Here is a 26,734-nt window from a genome sequence, read left to right on the forward strand (position 1 = left end):
AGAGAGTCTCCTCTGGCTTTAGCTTGGCCTAAATAGCCAAGTGGTTATGGTACTGGGTTTGTAACCCTAAGATCAAGAGTTCAAATCTCACAATGGCAAACTATGAAACAATGTAACTTTATCTGAAACAGATGGAAACAGGTTTACTCAAAAGAGTATCAAGAGTTCAAATCTCACAATGGCAAACTATGAAACAATGTAACTTCATCTGAAACAGATGGAAACAGGTTTGTACTCAAAAGAGTTACAGTGTTGTTAAGCTTGGCCTAAATAGCCAAGTGGTTATGGTACTGGGTTTGTAACCCCAAGATCAAGAGTTCAAATCTCACAATGGCAAACTATGAAACAATGTAACTTCATCTGAAACAGATGGAAACGGACTTGTACTCAAAAGAGTTACTTTGCTTGGCCTCAATAGCTAAGTGGTTATGGTACTGGATTTGTAACCCTAAGATCAAGAGTTCAAATCTCACACTGGCAAACTATGAAACAATGTAACTTCATCTAAATAGCAACAGATGGAAACGTGTTAGCTTGGCCTAAATAGCCAAGTGGTAATGGTACTGGGTTTAGGCTTGGCCTAAATAGCCAAGTGGTAATGGTACTGGGCTTGTAACCCTAAGATCAAGAGTTCAAATCTCACACTGGTGAAACAATGTAACTTCATCTGAAAAACAGATGGAAACGTGTTTGTACTCAAAAGAGTTACAGTGTTGTTAAGCTTGGCCTAAATAGCCAAGTGGTCATGGTACTGGGTTTGTAACCCCAAGATCAAGAGTTCAAATCTCACAATGGCAAACTATGAAACAATGTAACTTCATCTGAAAAAAACAGATGGAAACATGTTTGTACTCGAAAGAGTTACAGTGTTGTTAAGCTTGGCCTAAATAGCCAAGTGGTTATGGTACTGGGCTTGTAACCCCAAGATCAAGAGTTCAAATCTCACAATGGCAAACTATGAAACAATGTAACTTCATCTAAAACAGATGGAAACGTGTTTGTACTCGAAAGAGTTACAATCAAGAGTTCGGCTTGGCCTAAATAGCCAAGTGGTTATGGTACTGGGTTTGTAACCCCAAGATCAAGAGTTCAAATCTCACAATGGCAAACTATGAAATAATGTAACTTCATCTGAATAGGAACAGATGGAAATGTGTTTGTACTCAAAAGAGTTACTCTCAGAACAACCCAGCTTCTATCTGTAATCCCTCATCCTTGCAAACGTACTGGTAAAACTCTTCCAAAGCCTTCACTTACTTCCTCAAATGTGGTGTCCAGAATTGGATACAATACTGTACTCCAACTGGAGCTGAGATGGTGCTTTGTGTAGTCTTGGCCTAAATAGCCAAGTGGTTATGGTACTGGGTTTGTAATCCCAAGATCAAGAGTTCAAATCTCACAATGGCAAACAATGTAACTTCATCTGAAACAGATGGAAATGGGTTTGTACTCGAAAGAGTTACAGTGTTGTTAAGCTTGGCCTAAATAGCCAAGTGGTCATGGTACTGGGTTTGTAACCCCAAGATCAAGAGTTCAAATCTCACAATGGCAAACAATGTAACTTCATCTGAAACAGATGGAAATGGGTTTGTACTCGAAAGAGTTACAGTGTTGTTAAGCTTGGCCTAAATAGCCAAGTGGTCATGGTACTGGGTTTGTAACCCCAAGATCAAGAGTTCAAATCTCACCATGGCAAATTATGAAACAATGTAATTTCATCTGAATAGGAACAGATGGAAATGTGTTTGTACTCGAAAGAGTTACATGGATTTGGTGCTCGCTTCGGCAGCACATATATTAAAATTGGAACGATACAGAGAAGATTAGCATGGCCCCTGCGCAAGGATGACATGCAAATTCGTGAAGCGTTCCATATTTAGGGCTCCCCTTTGATAGCTCAGCTGGTAGCACGGAGTACTGTTAGATGATTGTCCTAGCTGGTATCCTTAGGTTGCTGGTTCAATTCTGGCTCTAAGAGAGTCTCCTCTGGCTTTTGCTTGGCCTAAATAGCCAAGTGGTTATGGTACTGGGTTTGTAACCCCAAGATCAAGAGTTCAAATCTCACAATGGCAAACTATGAAACAATGTAACTTCATCTGAAACAGATGGAAACGGGCTTGTACTCAAAAGAGTTACATCTTCTTGCTTGGCCTAAATAGCCAAGTGGTTATGGTACTGGGCTTGCAACCCCAAGATCAAGAGTTCAAATCTGACACTGGCAAACTATGAAACAATGTAACTTCATCTGAAAAAAACAGATGGAAACATGTTTGTATTCGAAAGAGTTACATCTTCTTGCTTGGCCTAAATAGCCAAGTGGTTATGGTACTGGGCTTGCAACCCCAAGATCAAGAGTTCAAATCTCACAATGGCAAACTATGAAACAATGTAACTTCATCTGAAACAGATGGAAATGGGTTTGTACTCGAAAGAGTTACAGTGTTGTTAAGCTTGGCCTAATAGCCAAGTGGTTATGGTACTGGGCTTGTAACCCCAAGATCAAGAGTTCAAATCTCACAATGGCAAAACTATGAAACAATTTAAGAGCTTGGCCTAAATAGCCAAGTGGTTATGGTACTGGGTTTGTAACCCCCAAGATCAAGAGTTCAAATCTCACAATGGCAAACTATGAAACAATGTAACTTCATCTGAAACAGATGGAAACGGGTTTGTACTCGAAAGAGTTACAGTGTTGTTAAGCTTGGCCTAAATAGCCAAGTGGTTATGGTACTGGGTTTGTAACCCCAAGATCAAGAGTTCAAATCTCACAATGGCAAAACTATGAAACAATGTAAGAGCTTGGCCTAAATAGCCAAGTGGTTATGGTACTGGGTTTGTAACCCTAAGATCAAGAGTTCAAATCTCACAATGGCAAAACTATCAAGAGTTCAAATCTCACAATGGCAAACTATGAAGAGCTTGGCCTAAATAGCCAAGTGGTTATGGTACTGGGTTTGTAACCCCAAGATCAAGAGTTCAAATCTCACAATGGCAAAACTATGAAACAATTTAAGAGCTTGGCCTAAATAGCCAAGTGGTTATGGTACTGGGTTTGTAACCCTAAGATCAAGAGTTCAAATCTCACAATGGCAAAAACTATCAAGAGTTCAAATCTCACAATGGCAAAACTATGAAACAATTTAAGAGCTTGGCCTAAATAGCCAAGTGATTATGGTACTGGATTTGTAACCCCAAGATCAAGAGTTCAAATCTCACAATGGCAAACCATGAAACAATGTAACTTCATCTGAATAGGAACAGATGGAAACATGTTTGTACTCGAAAGAGTTACAGTGTTGTTAAGCTTGGCCTAATAGCCAAGTGGTTATGGTACTGGGTTTGTAACCCCAAGATCAAGAGTTCAAATCTCACAATGGCAAAACTATGAAACAATTTAAGAGCTTGGCCTAAATAGCCAAGTGATTATGGTACTGGATTTGTAACCCTAAGATCAAGAGTTCAAATCTCACAATGGCAAACCATGAAACAATGTAACTTCATCTGAATAGGAACAGATGGAAACATGTTTGTACTCGAAAGAGTTACAGTGTTGTTAAGCTTGGCCTAATAGCCAAGTGGTTATGGTACTGGGCTTGTAACCCCAAGATCCAGAGTTCAAATCTCACAATGGCAAACTATGAAACAATGTCACTTCATCTGAAACAGATGGAAACGGGTTTGTACTTGAAAGAGTTACTGCTGTATGTGGCACTTGGTCTCTGTGGCTTAGTTGGTTAAAGCGTCTGTTTAGTAAACAGAACGCCCTGGGTTCAAATCGCGACAAATCCTTGTTTCCATTTACAAGTTTTGGGCTGATTTGAGCAAGTCCTTCATAATAGTACAAAACATTTCACGCTTGGCCTAAATAGCCAAGTGGTTATGGTACTGGGTTTGTAACCCCAAGATCAAGAGTTCAAATCTCACAATGGCAAAACTATGAAACAATGTAAGAGCTTGGCCTAAATAGCCAAGTGGTTATGGTACTGGGTTTGTAACCCTAAGATCAAGAGTTCAAATCTCACAATGGCAAAGCTATCAAGAGTTCAAATCTCACAATGGCAAACTATGAAACAATGTAACTTAATCTGAAACAGATAGAAATGGGTTTGTACTCGAAAGAGTTACCTTATTAAAAGCTTGGCCTAAATAGCCAAGTGGTTATGGTAGTGGGTTTGTAACCCCAAGATCAAGAGTTCAAATCTCAGAATGGAAAACTATGAAACAATGTAACTTCATTTGAAACAAATGGAAACGGGTTTGTACTCGAAAGAGTTACATCTTCTGGCCTAAATGGCCAAGTGGTTATGGTACTGGGCTTGTAACCCCAAGATCAAGAGTTCAAATCTCACAATGGCAAACTGTGAAACAATGTAACTTCATCTGAAACAGATGGAAACAGGTTTGTACTTGAAAGAGTTACAGTGTTGTTAGGCTTGGCCTAAATAGCCAAGTGGTTATGGTACTGGGTTTGTAACCCCAAGATCAAGAGTTCAAATCTCACAATGGCAAACTATGAAACAATGTAACTTCATCTGAAACAGATGGAAACGTGTTTGTACTCGAAAGAGTTACAGTGTTGTTAGGCTTGGCCTAAATAGCCAAGTGGTTATGGTACTGGGTTTGTAACCCCAAGATCAAGAGTTCAAATCTCAGAATGGAAAACTATGAAACAATGTAACTTCATTTGAAACAAATGGAAACGGGTTTGTACTCGAAAGAGTTACATCTTCTGGCCTAAATGGCCAAGTGGTTATGGTACTGGGCTTGTAACCCCAAGATCAAGAGTTCAAATCTCACAATGGCAAACTGTGAAACAATGTAACTTCATCTGAAACAGATGGAAACAGGTTTGTACTTGAAAGAGTTACAGTGTTGTTAGGCTTGGCCTAAATAGCCAAGTGGTTATGGTACTGGGTTTGTAACCCCAAGATCAAGAGTTCAAGTCTCACAATGGCAAACTATGAAACAATGTAACTTCATCTGAAACAGATGGAAACGGGTTTGTACTTGAAAAAGTTACAGTGTTGTTAAGCTTGGCCTAAATAGCCAAGTGGTTATGGTACTGGGTTTGTAACCCAAAGATCAAGAGTTCAAATCTCACAATGGCAAACTATGAAACAATGTAACATCATCTGAAAAACAGATGGAAACGTGTTTGTACTTGAAAGAGTTACAGTGTTGTTAGCTCAGGAGTTTCACAATTTTAGCCCAGTGACTATATATTTCCAGGTCAGGATGGTGTGTGACTTGGAGGGGAATTTGCAGGTGCTGGTGTTCCCATGCATCCTTGACCTTAGAGGTCGCAGGCTTGGGAGGTGCTGTTGATGAAACTTTTGAGAGTTGTTGCAGTGCACCTTGCAGATGGTTCACACCAATGATGCTCTGCGCCAGTGATGAAGGGGTTAAATGTTTAACATGGTGGATAAAGTGAGAATCAAGTTATCAATTATGTGTGCTGTACTCTTAGGTACAAAAGCATTAAGGTTTTCAGCCTGTCATATAACAATAAATGTTTTCACCTACTGCAGGATGTTGCAAATTCAGAATCACACAGATTAACCCTTGTACAGATGGCAGCTCCTTTGGGTAGTACACACTCACTTCGAAGTACTCTATTGGAGTGTCTGGAACATCGGGCCATAGGCCATTCAACCCCTTGTGCCTGCTCCGCCATTCAACTAGATCATGGCTGATTGTTTACTTCAACTCCATTTTCCCAGGCTATCCCCCTATCCCTTGATGTCATTAGCACCCAGAAATCTATTGATCCCTGTCCTGAACATCGTCAATGACTGAGCTTCCACAGCCCTCTTGGGTAGAGAATTCCATGGACCCTGAGTGAAGGGAGAATGGGAGGCCATGGCATAGTGGTAATATCACCAGCCTAGTATTCCAGAGGCCCAGGCTAATGCTCTGGGGACATATGTTCAAATCCTATCATGGCAACTGGTGGAATTTAAATTCAATTACTAAATTTGGAATAGTGACCATTGTTGTAAAAAATCTATCTGGTTCACTAATGCCTCGTTAGGTAAGGAAATCTACCATCCTTACCTGGTCCGGCCTAGAAGTGATTCTAGAGATGACTCTGGTTGAGTCTGAAATGGCCCAGCATGGCCTAGAAAGCCACTCAGTTGTATCAAACCACTACAAAAAGGAATGAAACTAGACGGATCACTCAGCATTGACCTAGGCACCAAAAACAACAACGGCTGAGTCATCCTTACAAACATCTGGGGGCTTGTGCCAAAATTGGGAGAGCTGCCCCACAGACTAGTCAAGCAGCAGCCTGACATAGTCATACTCACCGAATCATACCTTACAGCTTATGTTGCAGACACTGCTATTACCATTGACTCTGGATGTCATGAAGTCTCATGATACCAGGTCAAACTTGGGCAATGAAACCACTTGCTGCGCCACACACCTGTCCCCCTCCATCTCGCAATTTCTGCTGATGAATCAGTGCTCCTCCATGTTGAACACCACTTCAAGGAAGCACTGGGGGTGGCTAGGACACAGAATGTACTCTGGATGCTTCAATGTCCATTATCAAGAGTGGCTCGGTAGCAGCACTTCTGACCTAGCTGGCAGAGTCCTAAATGACATAGCTGCTAGACTGGGTGCGTGGCAGGCGGTGAGGGAAAAACCTACTTGACCTCATCCTCACCAATCTACCTGTTGCAGGTGCATTTGTCCATAAAAGTATTGGTAGGGGTGACCACTGCACAGTGCTTGAGAAGACAAAGTCCTGTCTTTACATTGAGGATATCCTCCATTTTGTTGTGTGGCACTGCCACCATGCTAAATGGGGTACCGTTCAAACAGATACTGGTGAGGGTGATGGTTTCTCAGGGGAATGTGGCAAGAGCCAAGTTCGTGGCAGCACGGGTGGTTCAGCTGCACAGGTGAGTAGGAGGATTGGAAGTGATATAGTGTAGGAGATTCAATTGATAGGGGAACAGACAGACATTTTTGCTGCCGTAGACATGACTCTAGGTTGGTATGCTGCATCCCCGGTGCCAGGGTCAGGGATGTCACTAAGCAGCTGCAGGACATCCTTTTGGGGGAAGGTGAACAGCCAGAGATCATGGTCCACATCAGTACCAGCAACATAGGTACAAAGAGGGATGAGGTCCTGAAAGCAGATTTCAGGGAGCTAGGAAAAAGATTGAAAAGCAGGACCTCTAAAGCAGTAATCACAGGATTACTCCCAGTCCCACATGCTAGTGAATATAGAAATGGGAGGAAACAATAATTCTAATTTTGTCTGTGGTCTTGGCTCTGTACCTCTTTCTTTTCTCTATCCCTCCTTTATTGTATGAATGAAAAGGAGGCCACATTGCTACCCTCCTCTTGTGTTTGAGTGTGTACAAATAAACTACCCCTCTGAGTTTGTTGTGGGGTTATTATCAGAAAATTGGATCACACCAAAACTGAGGGGTTGAGAAACATGCCACCAGTTATAAAGGGGGAAATCAAAATCAAAGCATCTTTCTGTTAACGGACGGGTGGTGAGATGAGAAATCAGGGCTGTTTAAATTAAACCCTCTCCTGACTGAAACGGAGCTATTTTAACAGGTTCCCACTCTGTTTTCTGATTCCACCCTCCTCAACGCCAAATAATAATTGGGCAGTATGAAAAGGAAAATCAACTTTTCAAAACTGCAGAGATTGTTCATTTTTGTTATCAAAACTTAGAAAGAAAGTTGTTTTCCAGCTGTTTACACTTAAGCTATTGTGGGTGTGAAATCAAAGAGCACTTCCTAGAGATATTTTCACACTGTCAAACCTCAAAGCACCCTCAAATACGCATGAGAAAGCCACAGATATATCACAATTGTTGCTTAAATGTAGTGCGCCAGCACAGAAATTAAATTATCATTAAATATCTCATAGAAGTATAACAATCCCCTGAAATGTATATAATCCCTCCCTCTCTAATTACTGAACCGCTTCCTGAATTTCAGGAATCCATCATTCCATGGTTATTAGCTCCAAAGTAAATGTATTAACTATGAATTGCCATGGGGTATGCTGCACTTAAGGACTTATTTTCTAGCTTGCAGACTTGGGGAAATTGGGATGATGATCCAAGACAGAAGGAGATGATAATGGGACAAGTAAAGTAAAAAAGATGGGTGAGGTCAGAGTGGAAGTAGGGTAGAGAATTAAAAGGAAAGCAACAGGAAACTTGGGGTCACACGAAATGCAAGTGTTCCACAAAGTGGTTACCTAATCTGTGTTTTGCCTCTGCAAGGTTGAGGGGACTGCAAGCTTCCAATTTGGTAAATTGTATTAGCTGCTCACAGTGCAGTCTCATCTACATTGTGGAGGCCAAGTGCAGCTTGGTTAACCAATTTGCAGAACACCTTTGTTCAATCCACAAGCGTAATCCTGAATTTTTCTCCTGGAGAACCAGCACCAGGATGAAATAGTGTTGCTTTGTTTTCACAAAGTCCAGGATAGGAATGATGACACCCTTTATAAAGAACAGCTTTATCATTTTGTCACACACCTTGCTTAGGGTAATTACCTCCCACCAAATTTAAAGGATAGCTTGGCTCTATTGTATTCAATTAAAATATAAGTTGTATAGAATTACATAACTTGGAAATAGGCCATTCAGCCCACCCACCCATGTAAGTGTTTATCCTGCACATGAGCAATAGTGTCAATACCCATGTGTCCACTCTGCTCCCATATTCCTTTATTTCCCTTTCCTTCAATCACCAATCCAAAATATTCTTAAATATTGACTGGTCTCACTTTCAGTTATTAACCCTGGAAGTGTACACTTCGCAGTTTTCTACATTTAAAAAATAAGGTTCCTCCTGCTCTCTGTCCTAAATCTCTTACATTTAATCTTCTATCTCTGTTCCTTTGTTCCAGACCCATCCCCACTGTAAACTGTCTGTTTTTGTATACATTATGTCCCATGATTTTAAAAGCTTCTATTAAATCATCATTTAATCTCCTCTGGTCTAACAAATACAGACTCCAATTTTTAAGTCTTTTTCCATATTTTTGTTTCCTAATAGCAGGCAGCATCTTAGTCAATCTGCACGATACTCTCCGTGGATACCAAACCTGCAAACAGAACTGTGACCTTACTAGGTTTTACAAAGATTCACTGAGTGAAATTAGTGTTGGTGTTGGGGGTCCTGGAACTGATGGGAACACCACGTTGTTTTACTCTGTAGAGCCCAATGAGCCAATGCCCAATGGCACTTACCTGGCCACCCATTGGATTAAGTCCCCATTCGGATGGATATCCATCCCCTGAGAGCTACTGACCAAACAGAGGCTGGCAGCTCTTCAGTACGAGCAATGCCACTGGGAGTGGTGGCTGCTGCCGATAACACACTGGGGCCTTCACCAGGGATCATCGTTAGATCCCTGGGGAGAGGTAAGTGGGGGCGGGATGGAAGTTGTGGGAAGGGGGAGTCGTCAGCGGGGGAGGTGGTGTCCGATGCAAGGGCAGGGAGGTGGCTGTCAGGGGGCCGCCCTCCTTATCCCAATGCTGGATCCCTTGATCGGGCACTGAGTGCCTGCAAAAAGAAGCCCTGTTGTGGAAGCTTGCGTCATCAAAACAAATGCAAAAGAGATGGAGAAACTAGGAGAATGGATTGGAATCAACCCCTTGACTACACTTTGTTACTGCATAAGGATTCCATTCCCTTCTCCCAGCATGATGCCACCACCAAACACATTCCCCCCCCCCCCCCCTCCCTCCCAGCATTCCAAAGGCACCATTCCCTCCATGACACCCTGGTCCACTCCTCAATCACCTTCAATACCTCATCTCCTTCCCTGGCACCTTCCCATATAATTGCAGTAGGTATCACAGCTGCCCTTTTACCTTTTCTCTACTCATCATCCAAGGCTCCAAACAATCCTTCTAAGTGAAGATGTTTACTTGTATTTCTTTCAGTTTAGTTCACTGTATTTTCTGCTCACCATGCACTCTCTTCTAAATTATATTGGGCAACAAATGCTGGTCTTGCCAGTGATGCCCACATCACATGAAAGAAAGGGGAAGAATAAAAGTACATTCGGGAGACCAAACACAGATTGGGTGACCGCTTTTCTGGAACACCTCCGCTCAGTGCGCAAGCATAATCCTGAGAGTCCGGTTGCTTGCCATTTTAATACATTACCTTACTCTCACATGCATGTTCCTGTTCTTGGCCTGCTGCAGTGTTCCAGTGAAGCTGAATGGAATCTTGAGGAACATCTTCCTATTAGGCACTTTATAGCCTTCTGGACTCAACATTGAGTTCAACAATTTCAGACCATTAATGAACTCGTTCCCCATTTCCCCATTTTGATCTATTGTTTTTTGCCATGTGCCAGTTTGAATCTTGTTTTTCATGTTTTTGCTTTAGGCAGAGCTGTTCGTTATTCTTTCATTTACACTTACTCTGGACAAACTACTTGTTTCTTCATCACAACCATTACCACCCCGTTTGCTATTTGTTCCATGACATCTTTGTCACTTAATCTCTTCTGCCCTCTATCCTAGCCCAAACCTTTCCTTTTCTTCTTCCTCCCCTTTCAACGACATAAAACCTGTCACATTTCTACTTTCCTTCAGTTCTGAAGTAGAGTCCTATTCGCCTCAAAACATTAATTCTGTTTCTCTCTCCACAGATGCCACCAGATCCGATGAGTATTTCCAGCACTTTCTGGTTTTATTTAACCTATTAAGAGATTTCAAGCAGATTGAGGTACAGACCAATCATGTTCTGGTTGAATGGTGGATCAGACTTGAGGGGCTGAATGGCCTGCACCTGTTCTTATGTCTCTGGACATCAACATACAGGGAGTTTGAACTTCAAATTGTGGCCTAGTTTTGCTCTATCAATGAACCTAAATCATTATATCACTTTATACCATAAAAAGCCACTTGGTGTCACTATAATATTGTTAGCTGGAAGTTTACCCTTACCCTTAATGCAAAGATTAACTTTGTGGAAAATCCATTGTGGCAGTGGCATTATGCAACTAGAGGTAAAAAATAAAGAATCACACAATTATTAAAAAGCAAAAGCATTAGTTAGTTTAATTCCTAAAGTAAATGGATTGTTGTATCTACCTCTTTACCCTTCAGGTCACTTCAAACACATCCTGTTTTTGTGTATCATCTACATCCCTATTTTGCAACCACTTGTAGCTCTCAACCAGGCTAATGATGGTGAGTCTGTTTCTTCAATTCAAGACTCAGATGTACTGAAGGAGGTCATTTGAGTCTGGATATCAATGTCAGAGGAGGTCTTGTGGCGCCAGGAGCTCCTGGGCCAGGATTTTACATTCAGCTTGCTGGGGCGGGCCTGACATGCTGGAATGTAAAATGACACGCGATGATGTAGGGCGTGCGTCCCGACATCATCACACAGTCTCACGTTGTTTCGTTCGACGGGCGCGCGTTGGAGTCGGCTACGCGCCCACCAATAATTGAAAGGCCTATTAAGGCCATTAATGAAGTAATTAATCTCAAGTTTATGCTGCCTCAGGGAAATTCAAGTGCCCTTTCGCACTTGCACGAAAGAGTGCTGGACCTGAGTCTCTCTCCCCCCCCCGCCCCCCCACAACCGTCCATACTGGCAGCAGCGCTCAACGCAACCACTCACGTATTACGTTGGGCGGGCCTTAATTGGCCCGTCTGCATAAAATGGCAGTGTGGAGCTGATCGTGGGCTGCAGTTGGCTCTGCGACCATCCCTGCCATCTCCCACCAAGCCCACCCTGGTTTGAGTTCCACCCCAGGACTTGATGGCCATGGAAGGTTCGTTCATACCATAGCCAAACAGATTGAGTGTCAGGCAGTAAGACCGGGAGAGATTTCTGGTCAACCATATAGTGAAAAGAACTTTAGAGCCTCTACCATCACTATCCATAACTTCAGGCTACAACTCAGATGTAAAAGCCCACGTGGCCCCAGCAACTCTGACTACCTGAGTGAACTGTAACACGGCAACGACAGTATAAGAGTTATCCAAATTGTCCAACCCCTGACTGCCAATGGAAGCAGCAGTCCATCTACTCTGTCAAAACCTTTATTAATTCTCTCCTTAACCTTTCTCTATTCTAAGGAGAAAATCGCCATCATTTAAATGTTTTTTGTTAATGAATGAATGGATTAAATAAATAATTGTATTATAGATCAATGCAGCGAAGTTGGAGGCCACTGAGGCCAGCGTGCCTGTGCTGGATTCTTGAAAGAACAATCCAATTTGCCTCACTTCCCTGCTCCTTCCCCATAGCCTTGTAAATTTTCCCCTTTCAAATATTTACCCCTTTGAAAGTCAGAATTGAATCTGCTTCTGTTACCCCTTCAGGCAGTGCATTCCAGGTCTTGGCCCTGTAGTTACTGATTCTTCTGCCACTGGGAAGGGTTTTTCTTTATTTTTCTCTATTGAAACCCTTCATGATTTTGACTGCTCTATCAAACCTCCTATCAACATTGCTGCTCTAAGGAGAATAATCCCAGATTCTCCAGTCCCTCCATGAACCTGAAACCCCTCATCTCCTGTATCATTCTAGTGAATCTCATCTGCACCTCTTCTTATTCAAATGGGTAGAAACGGGTTAATTCCCGACTAAGGATGCAAAATGGGCAATGTCACTGCAGTGCACACTGGAAGAGAATCTTTTTAAAGTGGCCTTAATGAGGCCTAATTTTAATAAAAACTGTGGGCTGCCAGGGCCTGCAAGAGCAATTTATATCACCTGCCTTGTCGGTAGTGGCTGTCAGGTAAGTGCTGGAAGATGGGGATGAGAATGGCGGCGGCGGCAGTGGGGGGGGGGGGGGGGGGGGGTGGGTGGGGGGATGGTTGGTGGTGGTGTGAGGTGGATTAGAGGCCGCAATCAAGGGCCAGCAATAGCCTATAGCGCGTGTATTCAATTGCAGCGATTCCATTCCTCCTGATGCCGCATAAATGTAAGTTTTTAGAAAAAAAAATTTCTGCAGCCTGCTACTTCCACTGTAGAACTGGGGACAAAAATTAGTCGGCAGAAGCAGTGTTTGCCTTGTCTCTCTCTTTTACTAGACAATGATACTTAAACATCATGGGATCTTTGTGGGGCCCTGACTGATTCAGGGGCCTGTTTAATTACTAGTTACACAGCCCAAATGCTCCCAATGCTAGTTGCAGCTTGCATGCCACATGTGGCACCTAGTTTTTTAAAAATAGTGGAGAATGATTCTGAAACATGTGTCTTTGCATATTAAAACCAGGCCAGTACTGTTCTAATGCTGGCCTGAGGGAAGCCTAAAAATAGCGAAGACTATTAATTGTGGCGACCATGACACATCAGGTGCAGGACTTTGCACCCAGAAGTTGGTGTACATATCCTGATTTCTGCCCAAAAATGTCTTATTTTTGTGCGATCACTAACCGTTTGCTCTCCATCTTCCTGTGCATTCTACAGGTATTTAAATTTTGGCATTTCTATTGCCCTCCATTTAGAAATATGTCAAGTTGTTACTATGATTATTCCAAACAGGTTGCTAGTGCATTTGTGTTCATATCTGCTTGATTTGAGTGCCAGGCAACTCTGAAATTCAAATCTGTTGCCACCTGGTTATAAAGCAGGCATTTTAGCTGTAATGCCATCATGCTGCTCTCACATGAAGCGTATTTAAATTACTTTGCACTTAATGTTATCCTTCATCAATCCTTTTATCTTCATGCATTGGCTTAAATCAAAGAAAGAGCAGCATATTTTTTGTTGTCTTTTACTTGTTCATTGGGTCTAAGTGTCACTGGCAAGGTCAGCATTTATTGGCCATCCCTAACTGTCCTTGGGAATTAGGTGGTGGTGAGCTGTCTTCTTAAACTGCTGCAGTCCATATGTTGTAGATACACTTGCAGTGCCATTAGGAAGGGAGGAAGAATTTTTAAAATGGCCACATAATAGATTGGAAAAGCCTGCTTGGCAGCCTCTTGCTTGGTTGGCAGCTCTTGGAGGTGGGACCTCCACCTCTGAAGGACCCAGGAACCCTGTTGCCAACCAGGTACAGGCCAAACTCAAAGTGTACAAAGCTGTAGTCTTCACCACCCTTCTGTATGGTGCCAAGTCATGGGTCCTATACCGCTATCATGCACACCTTCTAGAGTACTTCCAATAGCCTTGCCTCCACAGCATCTTCAAGGTCTGCTGGCAGGACTGCATCACAAACATTGAAGTCCTGGAAATAGCCTACATCACCAGAGTCGCAGCCATCCTCTTGCAAAGCCAACTGTGTTGGGTGGTCATGTTGCTCGGACAGACAACAGCTGCCCGCTCAAGATCACGTTGTATGGATAGCTGACCACTCGTATACAGAAGAGAGGGGCCCCACGGAAATATTTCAAGGATCCCCTGATGAAGTCGCTCTCTGTGTACCACATCAACCATTGCCAGTGGGAAGTGGAGGCCACAGGTCATGGTGCCTGGAGATGCCACACTGAGAGTGCTACAGACACCTTTGAGATTGAGTGAAGAGCGAGCAAGAAAGAGAAAAGAAGGAGAAGGATAGATCCAATTGCCCCAGCAGCGACTACATCTTCACCTGCACTCACTATGGGAAAATCTGCTGGTCACCGATAGCCCTAATGAGCCACTAACAGGGTGGCAACAGATGAGTACAACCTTCCTAAAATCTTCATCCATGAAGGAATGCCACAAGGTACCAGATTTGCTTTCAATTGTGTCGAGGCACCCAGAAATGGCTGCAGTGGGTCCACCGGCTCACCAGCTAGTGGACGGGTCCACTGCCATGACCATTGAATCCAGCCCTTATTGGATACAGGGATATTGCTGCAGGATTGGAGGTTTCCAAATAATGCCATTATTCAAGAATGAGGTGGGGGGTGGAGTGGAAGTGGAAATAAACCAGGAAACTACAGGCCAGTCAGCCTAATATTGGTGAGAGCAGTTATTGGAAACCATTATCAGAGACAAAATAAATTTTAATTTGGAAACGTGTGGATTAACTTCAAAAAACCAGAATGGCGTTGTTCAAGCCAAATTGTGTCTGACTAATTTGATTGAATTCTTGATAAGTAATAGAGAAGGTTAATCACGGTAGTACAGCAAATGTAAAAATGGACTTTCAGAAAGTATTAGACAAAGTGCCACATTATTAATAAGACGGAAGGGCATAGAGTTAAGGGAAAAGTGGTGGCGTGGATACAAGTTGACTTCGTGACAGAAAGCAAAGGGTGTTGGCAGATGGTGTTTTTCAGATTGGGAGGTGGTTTCCTGTGGTGTTCCCATAGATTTGGTTTTGTGTCCATTATTCTTTTCAATTTTTATAAACAATCTAGACTTGGATGTGAGAAGCCCCGAAGCAGCATTATAAAGTTTACAGATACCTAGCTTGGAAAAATTGTAGATAGTGGTGAGGACAATTCTAGACCTCATGATGAGTGAGACAGGATGGTGAAATGGATAGAAGTCTGGCAGCTGGAGTTCAATGTGGAGAAGTATGAAGTGGTGCACTGTAGAGGACTAATGTGGAGAGACAGGGTATATTAATGGCACAGTTTTGAAAACTGTAGATGAGCAGAGAGACCTTGGTGCCAATATATACAAATCATTAGAAGTGACATGGCAAGTTTGTAAGATGCTTAAAAAATAATTGGTTACTCTTATAAATAGCAGAATAGAATATAAAAGCAAAAAGATCATGCTAAAGCTTTATAAATCAATGGTTAAGCCTCAGCTGTAGTACTGTGGACATTCCTGGGCACTTCAGAGAAGGTAAAAAAATTCTTGGAAAGGGTGCCAAGGAGGTTTACCAGGATTCTCACAAGGTGAAGGACTTCAGTTACGAGGAGAGGTTGGAAAAGTAAAGACTGTTATCCTTGGAAGATTAAGAGGTGATCTAATGGAGGTGCCCACAATGGAAAGAGGTTCTGATGGAATAGATGGAGAAAAACTATTTCCTTTCGAGTGAGTAGAGAACCAGACGTCATAGATTTAAAATCACTGCGCAAACATCTGGGAGGGAGATGGGAAGAAATATTTCAACTTAGTTATTGGGATCTGCAATACTCTGCTTAAAAAGCTGGTGGAATCTGATTCCATAAATAATTTTAAAAGGGAGTTGGACAGTTATTTGAGCATGGGTTACTAAGCATGAGCTCTTTCAAAGAGCCAGCACAAACATGATGAGCTGAATGGCCTCCTTCTGGGCTATAAATTTTCATGGGCAGAATCTTCAGGTCGGTGTGCAGGTGCGCGCCCGACCCGCTCAAGCGTAAAATAGCGTGTGATGACATTGGGCGAGTGTCCCGGCGTCATCCCGTGCTCGCGCAATATTCCGGTCGGCAGGCGAGCGCAAAAGTGGGAAGCGCGCCCGCTGACAATGAAAAGGGCAATTAGGCCCATTAAAGCTGCAATTTTTTGTGGTCCATCCAACCTCATGGTTGGCGGGCGGGCGAATGGCCAGGCGGCCTTTGCATTTTTCATGAAACCTCATCCAAGTGCGGGATGAGGTTTCCATTATTAAATAAAAAAGAAATCTATGGACAGGATTTTTATAATGTATATGTTCAGGTGACTGTGATGGTTGGCCATTTTTGTTCTGATTTTAAAATCTATATTTAATTCTTTTGAAGTCTTCAGCTCCCTGAGGCAGCTCTCTGTCTTCAGGGAGCTTTCATTCTGCGCTCGCTCACGCTTACGTCAGTGACCGCCCTCCTTCCGTTCCCACCCGGCAGCGCTGAGCATTTCAGCACGCGCTTCACACTGGCTGGTCGTTGATTGGCTAGCTGGCATGAAAATGCAGTTGGGGGCTGATTGCAGTCGGCGGTCTGTTCTCCGTCTGCTCCTGGACCTGTCAATTGCGCCCGCCGACCTGAAAATTCTGCTCCATGATTCTATGGGCAGAATTTAGCCCCCGATGGGCGGGCAGGCCCCACCAGCTCGGCGGCGGGCGGGCAGCCGAACTCCGCCGCCAAAACGAGCCCCGCCGCCATTTTGAGTGTTGGCCCGCCCAGCGGCATCCCCGATGGGAAGCGCTATGCGCTTCCTGTGCGGGGGGAGGGATTCCACAACTGCTTTTTCGCGTATGCGCACAAAAGAGCGCACTGCTCCCCTAAGACTAAGTGCTGTCTCAGCGAGATTGGTGACAGTTTAAAAAACCTCAAAAATAGAAAAATAAAAAAAATTATTAACATGTCCCCCTCATGTGACAATGTCAGACGAGATGGGACAAGTTAATAAATATGACATAAAGTTTATTAAAGATTTTTAAAACGGACATGAAACCTCATCCTGCCAGTGGATGAGGTTTCATGTTTTTTCAGAAGCCCGCTGGGTCTCCTGGCCTGCCCACCAACCTTAAGGTTGGACGGGCAGGGCCTTTAATTGGTTAATTATCTTGTCAATGGCCTTAACTGGCCATTGACAGGTTGGCAGGCGGACAGCTAATTTTGCTGTCTGCCCGCCTTCCTGAATATTTAAATGGGGCGGGATGATGTCAGGGGTTCCTCCCGACATCATCCTGCGTCATTTTCGCATCGGCGAGCGGGCCCCACCCCCAACTCGCTGACGGAAAAATTCTGGCCTATGATTCTAGTACAAGCTTTGAGTGCACGGTCGTTGCCAGTGCTGGTTGGCATTTCTTGCCTGTGTTTTGCCTGCAAGGCTGTAAGTGTCACTGCTCCACTCATGAGGGCCGAGTGACCTGCTCAATACATTTTCTTTCCCTGGGTCTGACGTTTTGCACATGTAGTTGAACTGGGAACATTCACTGTTACTGCTGTCTTTTGGTGATTGAGTAATCTTTAAACACTATGCTGCGGTAATGCGGAGCAGAAACACAAGCTCAGAAATTACAGGATGCAACATAAATATAAATACCTAATGGATACAAACACTAAGGCAGATGTCTGCTAGTACCGAGCCTAATTTATTGAATAAATTGTTCCATCGTGAAACATAATATTTGTTCCATTATTAACATCTCATCCATTTAACAGAGTATATTCTGAGAGGAGGTTAAAAGGATGGATATTGTGAAAAAGGAGACCAAAACAGTCCTACAATGTCCCAGAAATGATAGGTCATAAAGTGTGAGGCACACCCAAACTCTTTTAAACACTGCTTATTTTCAAGACAGTGTACTTGATTGGGGACATGCATCAAAGTCGTTCACATTTTTAAGTTGAATTGAGTAATTCTTACATCAAATGAATCAGACAGGACAGCTCTGTGATAAATAAAATCTAGAAAGTTAGATTATTCTTATTCTTTGAAGGGATGTGGGTATCACTGGCAAGGCCAGCATTTGTTGCCCTTGAACTGAGTGACTTGCAAGGCCATTTCAGAGGGCATTTAAGAGTCAACCACATTGCTTTGCTATGGATCTGGAGTCACATGTAGGCCAGACCAGGCAAGGACAGCAGGTTTCCATCCCTAAAGGGCATTAGTGAACCAGATGAGTTTTTACAACAGCTGACAATGGTTTCATGGTTATCATTAGACCTCTAATTCCAGATTTTTTATTGAATTCAAATTCCATTTCTGGGATTCAAGCCTAGATCCCCAGAGCATTACCCTGGTCTCTGAATTACTAGCCCAGTGACAATACCACTACGCCACCGCCCTCCCCTAGCTGGAGAGTGAAGCAAAATAACCTGGTGAAAAATGGTTCCATTTAAAAAAAATAAGCTGACTCTGTTCCCTGTTCTTGCTAAATATGAAATAGTTCTTATTAAAGTAGGCTGTGTGATGTTACAAGTTGGATATCTGCAAGTGTTTGGCATTATCAGAAGTCTGGCGCACATACAAAAGTGAATGCTGACCAAAAATTAAGTAAAAACACAAGTCACTGGTTATGAAAGAAAAACCACCAGGGGGTGTGCCCAGGTCATACTGTTTACACGCTGACATTGCTGGGAAACTTCACTGCTTTGGTTTTTTTTTAAAACATGTTTGTCCCTCTAACACACGTAATCATTTTTACAAAACTGAAATGTCAGCTGATCACCCACCAAGTCAGAAAACTACAACTCAGTGGTGCTTTCAGCGTACGCTGTTGCTATGGTGCTGTGCTATGTTTCCAAGTGGCCCTGCGAGCTGTTAAATCACACCAGTTACAGGTTTTACCAGGTTCATTGTACAACGAAGACTAATGAAGTTTTAACAACTCAATCCATGAAGTGATTTAGCATTGGATTAAACTGTAGAGGCGCGAATCTATATTGTGTAATAGCCCCCACTTTTCATTGCGGGTGATAAATGCTCCTATAGGAAGTGAATTAGTTTCAAAATCTTTTTCTAAAAACTTGAAGCAGCCCAAATCTTCTTACAGCTTATTTTAAGATATTTTTCCACTGGAGCTCTCTGAACTTCCAATTGAGTGTGAATAATGTTTTTGTGTGCAGCAATATAAATCATAGCCACGCTGGCCTGTTGCCAGTCAAAGATCCACTTCTTCTGGGACTGCAAAGAGTTCTTAATGTATCACCAAGCATTAGTAACAAACTGCTGTAGCCACTGGCCACTGAATCTTCTGCGAGCGGTAGGATTTCCAGATGGGGAAACTTGGAAGTATGAGGCACGTCCTGCAGATATTAGCTGCCGGAGATCTTTTCAATTTTTTTAGCAGGTTTTCCCGTCCAACAGGCAGCCAAATTGACAAGAATTATAGAACCATAGAAAGTTTATGGTGCAGAAAGAGGCCATTCAGCCCACCGTGTCTGTGCTGGCCAGAAAGAGAAAAAAGAAACTAGATGCTCATTTTAATCCCACTTTCCAGCGCCTGGTCCGTGGTCTTGTAGGTTAAAGCACTTCTCTCCATGTCTCTCCATGTTCTTGCTACCAACATGTATCACCTCACATTTCTCCGCATTGAACTTCATCTGGCCACCTATCTTCCCATTCCACCAACTTGTCTATGTCCTTTTGAAGTTCTACACTATCCTCCTCACAGGTTTACAATGCTTCCAAGTTTTATATATTGTCTGTAAATTTTGAAATTGTTCCCTGTACACCGAAGTCTAGATCATAAATATATACCAGGAAAGGCAAGGGTCCCAGTGCCAAACCCTGGGGAACTCCACTACAAAACATCCTGCAGCCTGAAAAACATCCATTAATCATTAGATAAAAACAAAAAACTGCGGATGCTGGAAATCCAAAACAAAAACAGAATTACTTGGACAAACTCAGCAGGTCTGGCAGCATCGGCGGAGAAGAAAAAAGTTGACGTTTCGAGTCCTCATGACCCTTTGGAGGTCAACCGACCACAGGGAAAGGTGGTTTGGAGTGAGTCAGAGATTGGGATAGAGTGGGGGAGTCAATGCTCCTGGAGGTTTGGAGATGGTGGGGGAGGTGAGGTGTGTCAGAGATCCTTGGGAGTCAGAGATTAAAGGAGTTGGAAGATTGAAGGGTACGAGAGATTGGGGGGAACCTCCGAGATGGTGTTGAAGGGTCATGAGGACTCGAAACGTCAACTTTTTTCTTCTCCGCCGATGCTGCCAGACCTGCTGAGTTTGTCCAGGTAATTCTGTTTTTGTTTTCCATTAATCATTACTCCGTTTCCTGTTACAGTGGGTGCGGTGTACTTGGAGAAAGAAGGACTTGCATTTATCCAGTGTGTTTCACAACCTCAGGATGTCCAAAAGCACTATATAGCCTATGAAGTACTTTTGAAGGGTGGTCATTGGCAGGAATTTTCGAGCCCATCCCTCACCCCCATGGCAGGGCCGGCAAGCCATTGACATCTCCGTTCACATCAGCAGGACTGGGAGATCCTGCCGGCATGAAGGGCTGGAACATTCCGGCCCTTGTTGTAATTTAGGGAAAGCAAGCGGTGAGCAGATACCAGACAAGTAGGAGATCACGATTAGGGAACAATGTGGGGAGGTGAATTTGGAGGTCAGCCCACCACAGGGATAGGTGGTTAGGAGTGAGTCAGAGATTGGGAGGGAGTGGGGGAGTCAGTGATCCCGGAGGTTTGGAGATGGTGGTGGTGGGGGGGTGGTGGTGTGGTGAGGAGGGGGGTGTCAGAGATCCGTGGGAGTCAGAGATTAAAGGAGTTGGAAGATTGAGGGGTACGGGAGATTGTGGGGAACCTCCGAGATGGTGCGGACAGCAATGTGGTGATTAGATAGCTAGTTGTACCTTGAAGAAACTCTCCTGCTCTTTCTGGCGTACCAGCAGCACTTTAAATTGATCTACCTCATGAAAGGACCCTTCTCACCTCCATCAATCTGCTAGGCTTTCCAAGCCTTGGGAAACCTGGCCCCCATGGATTAAAAATGAAAACGCTGTCAAAATGGAGGCACAAGGCTACTCCCCGCCCCCGACATACTTTCATTAAAACTAAAAGTTTGCAGGTAGGGAATGGGTTTGAAATTTCAAAAAAAATCACAAGTACTTAATTAGCTGTAAATCGGTTTGCAACGTCCTAAGGTCGCGAAAGTCCTTCAATATAGGGGAAATGGGTGAAAGAGTTTGAGTGTGCCCTGACAGGTTTTGATTTCCCACTGTGTGAAAGAGAGCTTCCTTTTGCATAATGGGAGAGAATAATTGCAAGATATATTTGACAAGCTGTTTAATTCCGTAAATAACACAGACCGCCTAAAGACTAAGAATGCCCTAGCCGATCATTTCACTCCTAAACAAAATATAATATGTAAGTCAATCATATTTTGATAGTCCACGTAGTGAAAATAAACCACTAGGTGCCTATGGCACATGTTCATGTCAACAAATGTAATTTCACTGTTGCAGATCATGAAATAAAAGCAAGGCTTATCGAAGAAAGTTCTGCTCTCCCCGTTCCGATGCACTTGGATGAATTGTTAGAACTAATGGCTGGAATCTCCCCGGACCTATAGGGTGGAATTTTACACCGGCGGGATTTCACGGTCCCATTGAAGTTAATCGACTTTCAAATGACTTGCTGCATTTTATGGCCCCTCCCCATACCCTCCACTTCCCACCGTGATGGGGGCCGTGAAATTCCACCGATAAAATTCATGGGCATCAGGACCAATTCTGGGTCCTGACTCTGCCCTGTCAGTGGTCTGCCCACCTGCCTGATCTTATGGGAGCCGGCCAATTAGGGGTGGCAGCTGACACACAAACGGAGGAGGACCAATTGGAGGGGCCGACCAGATGGCAGCCCCGCTGGGAGGGGTGTGCATTGCTGAAGAAGAGGGAGGTCTAGGGACACCTCAAAATGGAGACAGTGCATGAAGGAATTCAGTGGGAGTATTTAAAAAACAAAGCCCAGAGCCTACAGTGTGGAGGGGGAACCCCAGCACATGAATGGGTCCCTTTGAGCCTGTCTCCCTGATACTGATATTTACAGCAGCCTCTGACCTTCTGTTGGAAGGCTGCCTCCGAAGATGCCGGGCTCCCAAAGTAAAGGGGAGGGCGGCTTATGCAATGGCACATGCAACACATGCAAATTTGTATCATTCTCAGAAATGGACCTAAGTATAGGCCTTAATTACTTTGTCACCTGCCTGCCTCTTTTGAATGGTGATTCCAGCCAATCCCATTTGTAGCCCATCACTGGGAAACTCGCTTGGAGGCAGAACCACATCGAAGATCCATTCCAGTGGGTTTTTGCAACACTTTCCCAGCCCTCTTCTCCCCATCTCCAAGAGGCTGGGAAAATTCCTTTCCTCAGGAGGGCACTTGATCTAACTGAATGTTATTTCAATAAACGTAAAAACTATACTACAAGTCAATAGAAACCAGATAAATGTTTATTGCAAATTGCCTCATTCCAAGGCAAAGCCACATTCAAAATGGATCAACACCCATTACTCATGTTATAGATGGTACCAGTGGAAGTTATCCCTATAAATGAATGTGCTAAGCCATATCATTATAAATGATTGACCAGCAAAGGCCAAAGAGTGCTATGCATGTTGGAAATGAAATCATGTCTGCTTGAGCAGTCAATGATCCAAATGCAGACCTTTAAAAAGTAATCCATTGTTCCATACAGCACAGAACAAGGCTTTTTGACCTGGATCTATTTATGCTGGCTCTGGCACAATGAATTTGACTGCTTCACATAGCCTTATATGTCTCTCGGCTCCAAATATTTATCCAATTTTTGCTTAAGAAAGTGTAATAATCTCTGTGATAGAGCACTCCTTGATCTAATAACCCTCTGAATAAGGAAAAATCTCCTAACCTCTCTCCTCAATCTCCTAGTGATAACATTAAATTGAAAATATCTTCTCATTGAGTGCCCTAGTAAAAAAAAAAGCTTTCACTCAGGCAATCATTCATCTACAACGTGATTAGCTGAAATGGTTCTGCTGAAATATATTCTCATCAGTTGACTAGAAATGTATCTTCTTTCATGAAGGAAACAGCAATGTTTGAGTCTGTATATGCAGAGCAAACAATATTGATTTTAGTTGTATTTGATGTAACCGTCAGTATTCAGAATCGCACACCATTTTCATGCCCAAAGAATTATATTGTTTAAATTTTGTGGGATTGATCTTCTCCCTAAGCAAACATCAGGAAATGGGCCACAGTAAAGTTCTGGCTAAGGGCTGGGATTCCCAGAACAAGGCTTGGTCCATTTTGAGAGCTGGGCCTTATCAGCATCAGACCAGTATGCCTGGAGGTCAAGCACTGAGGATCAGGAGATTGGCTCTGAGCTAGTGCTACATTGTGAGAAGAGTGGATAAGAGGGAGGTTGTTGTCCCTGGGATGTAGAGTCCTGAGTGACAGCAGCCCAAGCTGTATTTGTGCATTCCGAAGGAGCACTTCTGCTTTTCCAGGTGCCGGTAAGAATGAAGAAGGATTTATTTTTGGGACCTTCTTTGGCTATGCCTCCAGCTAATCCTGATCAGAGCCAATTCCCGTTATTTCAAGAATGGTAAGCAGGATCTTCTATACGTCACAGGACCCCAATTATTATTTCAAATGGCCTACTGCCTGATTCAGGGGGCCTCTTTGACTACTTGGTGGTGGGCTCCAGAGAAGATTGCTACCATGGCAAAATCATTACCAATCATTTTCAGGACACTGACCAGATGTTACGTTTTAGAAGGCTTCGTTCTTCATTTGTTTAGAAAAATGGTATGCGGTCATCTGTCTTGTTCAGCAGAGACACTAGAAGAACTGAGAGTTTCATTGGCAGGGTAACAACCATGATGAATAAAACCCATGTGCTAGTCCTGTAAAAAACAAAAAATAGTCTTTAGAAAGGCAAACACAACAGGAACACTTGCTGATTATTCCTTTTCAAGCCTCAGTACACTGATACCAGCTTTAGCAATCCTGCTGAGATAAGCTAACTCAGAATAGATCAGCGACTGGAGCTGGGGTCTACCTGCTTGATATAGTTTAATAACACTCCATTGAATAGATTTTCACGCTGATCCATTGGGAGAGGGAAACTGAATTTGTTACATATATCTCTAGAATTATTACACATACATTTATATTTGTGATCTTGGTCTGCCTAAATCACAGAACCACAGAATGGTTACAGCACAGAAGGAGGACATTCATCCTATTGTCTCTGCACTGAATGGGCAATTACCTAGTACCATTCCCCGGTCTTCTACCTGTAATCCTGCACATGCTTCCTTTTCAGATAACAGTCTAACCCTCTTTTGAATGCTTAGCTTGAACTTGCCTCCACCACAATCTCAGGCAGTGCATTCCAGACTTTAACCACTCACTGTGTGAAAAAGTTTTTTTCTCATTTCCTGTTAGCTTCAAACAAATTTATTTATACATGTTTTGGGAACAGAACATAGACGGACTTTCCGTCTGGTCAGCAAAGCATTCCTGCTTTTTTATTTTTGGCTGGGTGCTGACCGCTGACTCCCAGAAGAAGGCCTGCTAGCTGTAAACCTAAGAGGAAGATTCTTCCTTCTGTTTGTGGTTGGATCTATTGTGGCGGGAAGGAAGTCTGAAAAATTCAGTTGTGCATAGAGGATCTTGTGCAGTCAATTTAGTTCTACAGGCAGTCTGTGGTTTCAATTCGAAAATTCTAAAATGCAGAAGTGTCCAAACATTGGTCTGGATTTTTATGCTGCCTGACGATGGTAGATTTTCCACTAAAGCTAACCGTAAACACATGTAAAAGTACACCCTGGACTTTTTAAATGCCTTTTCCCCTAGTTGTTGTGGTGGGTGGTCTAGATGTTAAAACTACTCCATGGTGCAACATAAACACCACAGTGCTGATTCCTGTGAGCTCTGGCATTGACTTTGTAAAGTTTGTGGATTTAGTGAAGGTCACTTAATTTGAATAAAGTGGATGGGTGCCCTAGAGTGAATCCCAGGTGCCATTCTGCTTGAGGTGATCCCCAAACTATGGCAGAATGTGCTCACCTCAGAAGGGTGCTAGCTACTCAGAACAATCCATGCATTATTTAAGAGGAAGCAAAATAAGTTCCTGAAGTTTCTTACCTCTTTGGAGGTCAAAGCGTCAGATGTTTGGTTTGGTCCTAATCTGGCTACAGTTTAATTCTTTTCAAAAGCTTTACCAGGGAAGTGGTAAGGGGATTTGTGCTATGCTGAAGGGCAACCTTATGTTCCAGTGCATAGCAAAAATGGTGTTCCCTGTAGCAGGGAATGCAGCTATGGTTTTGAATTTCTTTGCACTGGGGTCATTCCAGACTGGCACAGGTGACATCTCAAACAACTGTTGGGTTTGTAGGTGCATGCAGCCCCTGACAGATGCCCTGTTCGTGTGAGAAAGGAGATGGGGGGAAGCTGAATGGTGCCCAATGGTTTCAATGAGCGCTCCTGTTCCACCTTGCTCTACACATAAGAAAGTACATTTTATTTACTAACCTTTTTGTGTCAGCCTCTAGGAGTCCCTCTTAGGTCTAGCTGCTTAAGGCCTGATAAAATTCATCGCAAACTTGCAGAACCCCTGCTGTGATCAGTCACGATTAACTATGTGAAAGGACATTGAAGTTTGTTAGGCCCCTGTCAGGAACACAGTTGTTGTCTGGCTTGGCTTCTGACCCTTGAGCAACCTATTTGAGAAAGTGGCATTTCAAATAATGTGTCTTCAGCTTTATTTGCCTGCCTATGAGATCTAATGAAGTTGTAGAAGTGGGGCAAGTACAGTATTTCCATTACTGGTGACCAAAACTTCATCCCTCTACAGTCTCTTCAGCCCCTGCCGGAAGCCTCTGAGTAACATGCCTTGTGATCTGTGCGAGAGCCACAGCAATGTTAGTCCCTGCCTGCTGCACTTTCCATTCAACATACCTGATTTGATAATTTATTGGAGGAGGAGGTCACACTGCTTCCCATGGTCTTAATAATTTCAGTTGTTGCATTCAAGGGAGATACTAAGATGATCACAGTGCCCTACACCATTAGAGACTGTGCTGCAGATCTGTCCTTGAGCTGTCCTTGCCCCCAAGTGGATTGCATATTCTGCAACCTTTACAGTTGTACCTCACAATGCCACAGCTGGACTCTTTTATCCTATCTTCCAAGTGTTAGAAGCTGGAAGGAGCTTCTACCAATAACTCAGACAATGTTCATGCTTCTTCTTTAATAAGAATGCATTCTTCTTTTAACGGCTGAGTCCTGGTGGTTAGTATCCATGTCTCCCCAGCAGTGGTCACATTGGCTTTACCTTTTTTTTTACCATTTCCACTTCCATCTTCTCCTGCTCACCTGTGCACAGTGCAATACCTAATAAGCTGTGTTCAAACTGACCATGCAGATCTCTTGTGGTTGTTGTCTCTGAGTTGGTGCTTTTACATATAAGACACGTA

At 43.3% G+C, this 26,734-nt stretch overlaps 1 protein-coding gene, 1 long non-coding RNA gene and 1 other non-coding gene across 4 annotated transcripts in view; 2 read left to right on the forward strand and 1 right to left on the reverse strand.

The window, feature by feature from the left end:
• Positions 1-24,062, reverse strand: part of ifngr1l (interferon gamma receptor 1-like) — a 106,837-nt gene extending 82,775 nt beyond the window's left edge. Inside the window, exon 1 of the mRNA XM_041188378.1 lies at positions 24,011-24,062. The gene's annotated coding sequence lies outside the window, so the exon portion shown is untranslated. The remainder of the gene's footprint in view (positions 1-24,010) is intronic.
• The window catches only part of LOC121278200, a 114,864-nt gene that overhangs the window by 52,075 nt on the left and 36,055 nt on the right, over positions 1-26,734 (forward strand). The window lies entirely within an intron of this gene.
• On the forward strand, positions 1,774-1,880 carry LOC121278516. The gene has a single exon (XR_005943180.1). It is a non-coding gene; the product is annotated as a U6 spliceosomal RNA (small nuclear RNA).

This window comes from Carcharodon carcharias, chromosome 5 (assembly GCF_017639515.1).
Source record: "Carcharodon carcharias isolate sCarCar2 chromosome 5, sCarCar2.pri, whole genome shotgun sequence".
Taxonomy (NCBI): domain Eukaryota; kingdom Metazoa; phylum Chordata; class Chondrichthyes; order Lamniformes; family Lamnidae; genus Carcharodon; species Carcharodon carcharias.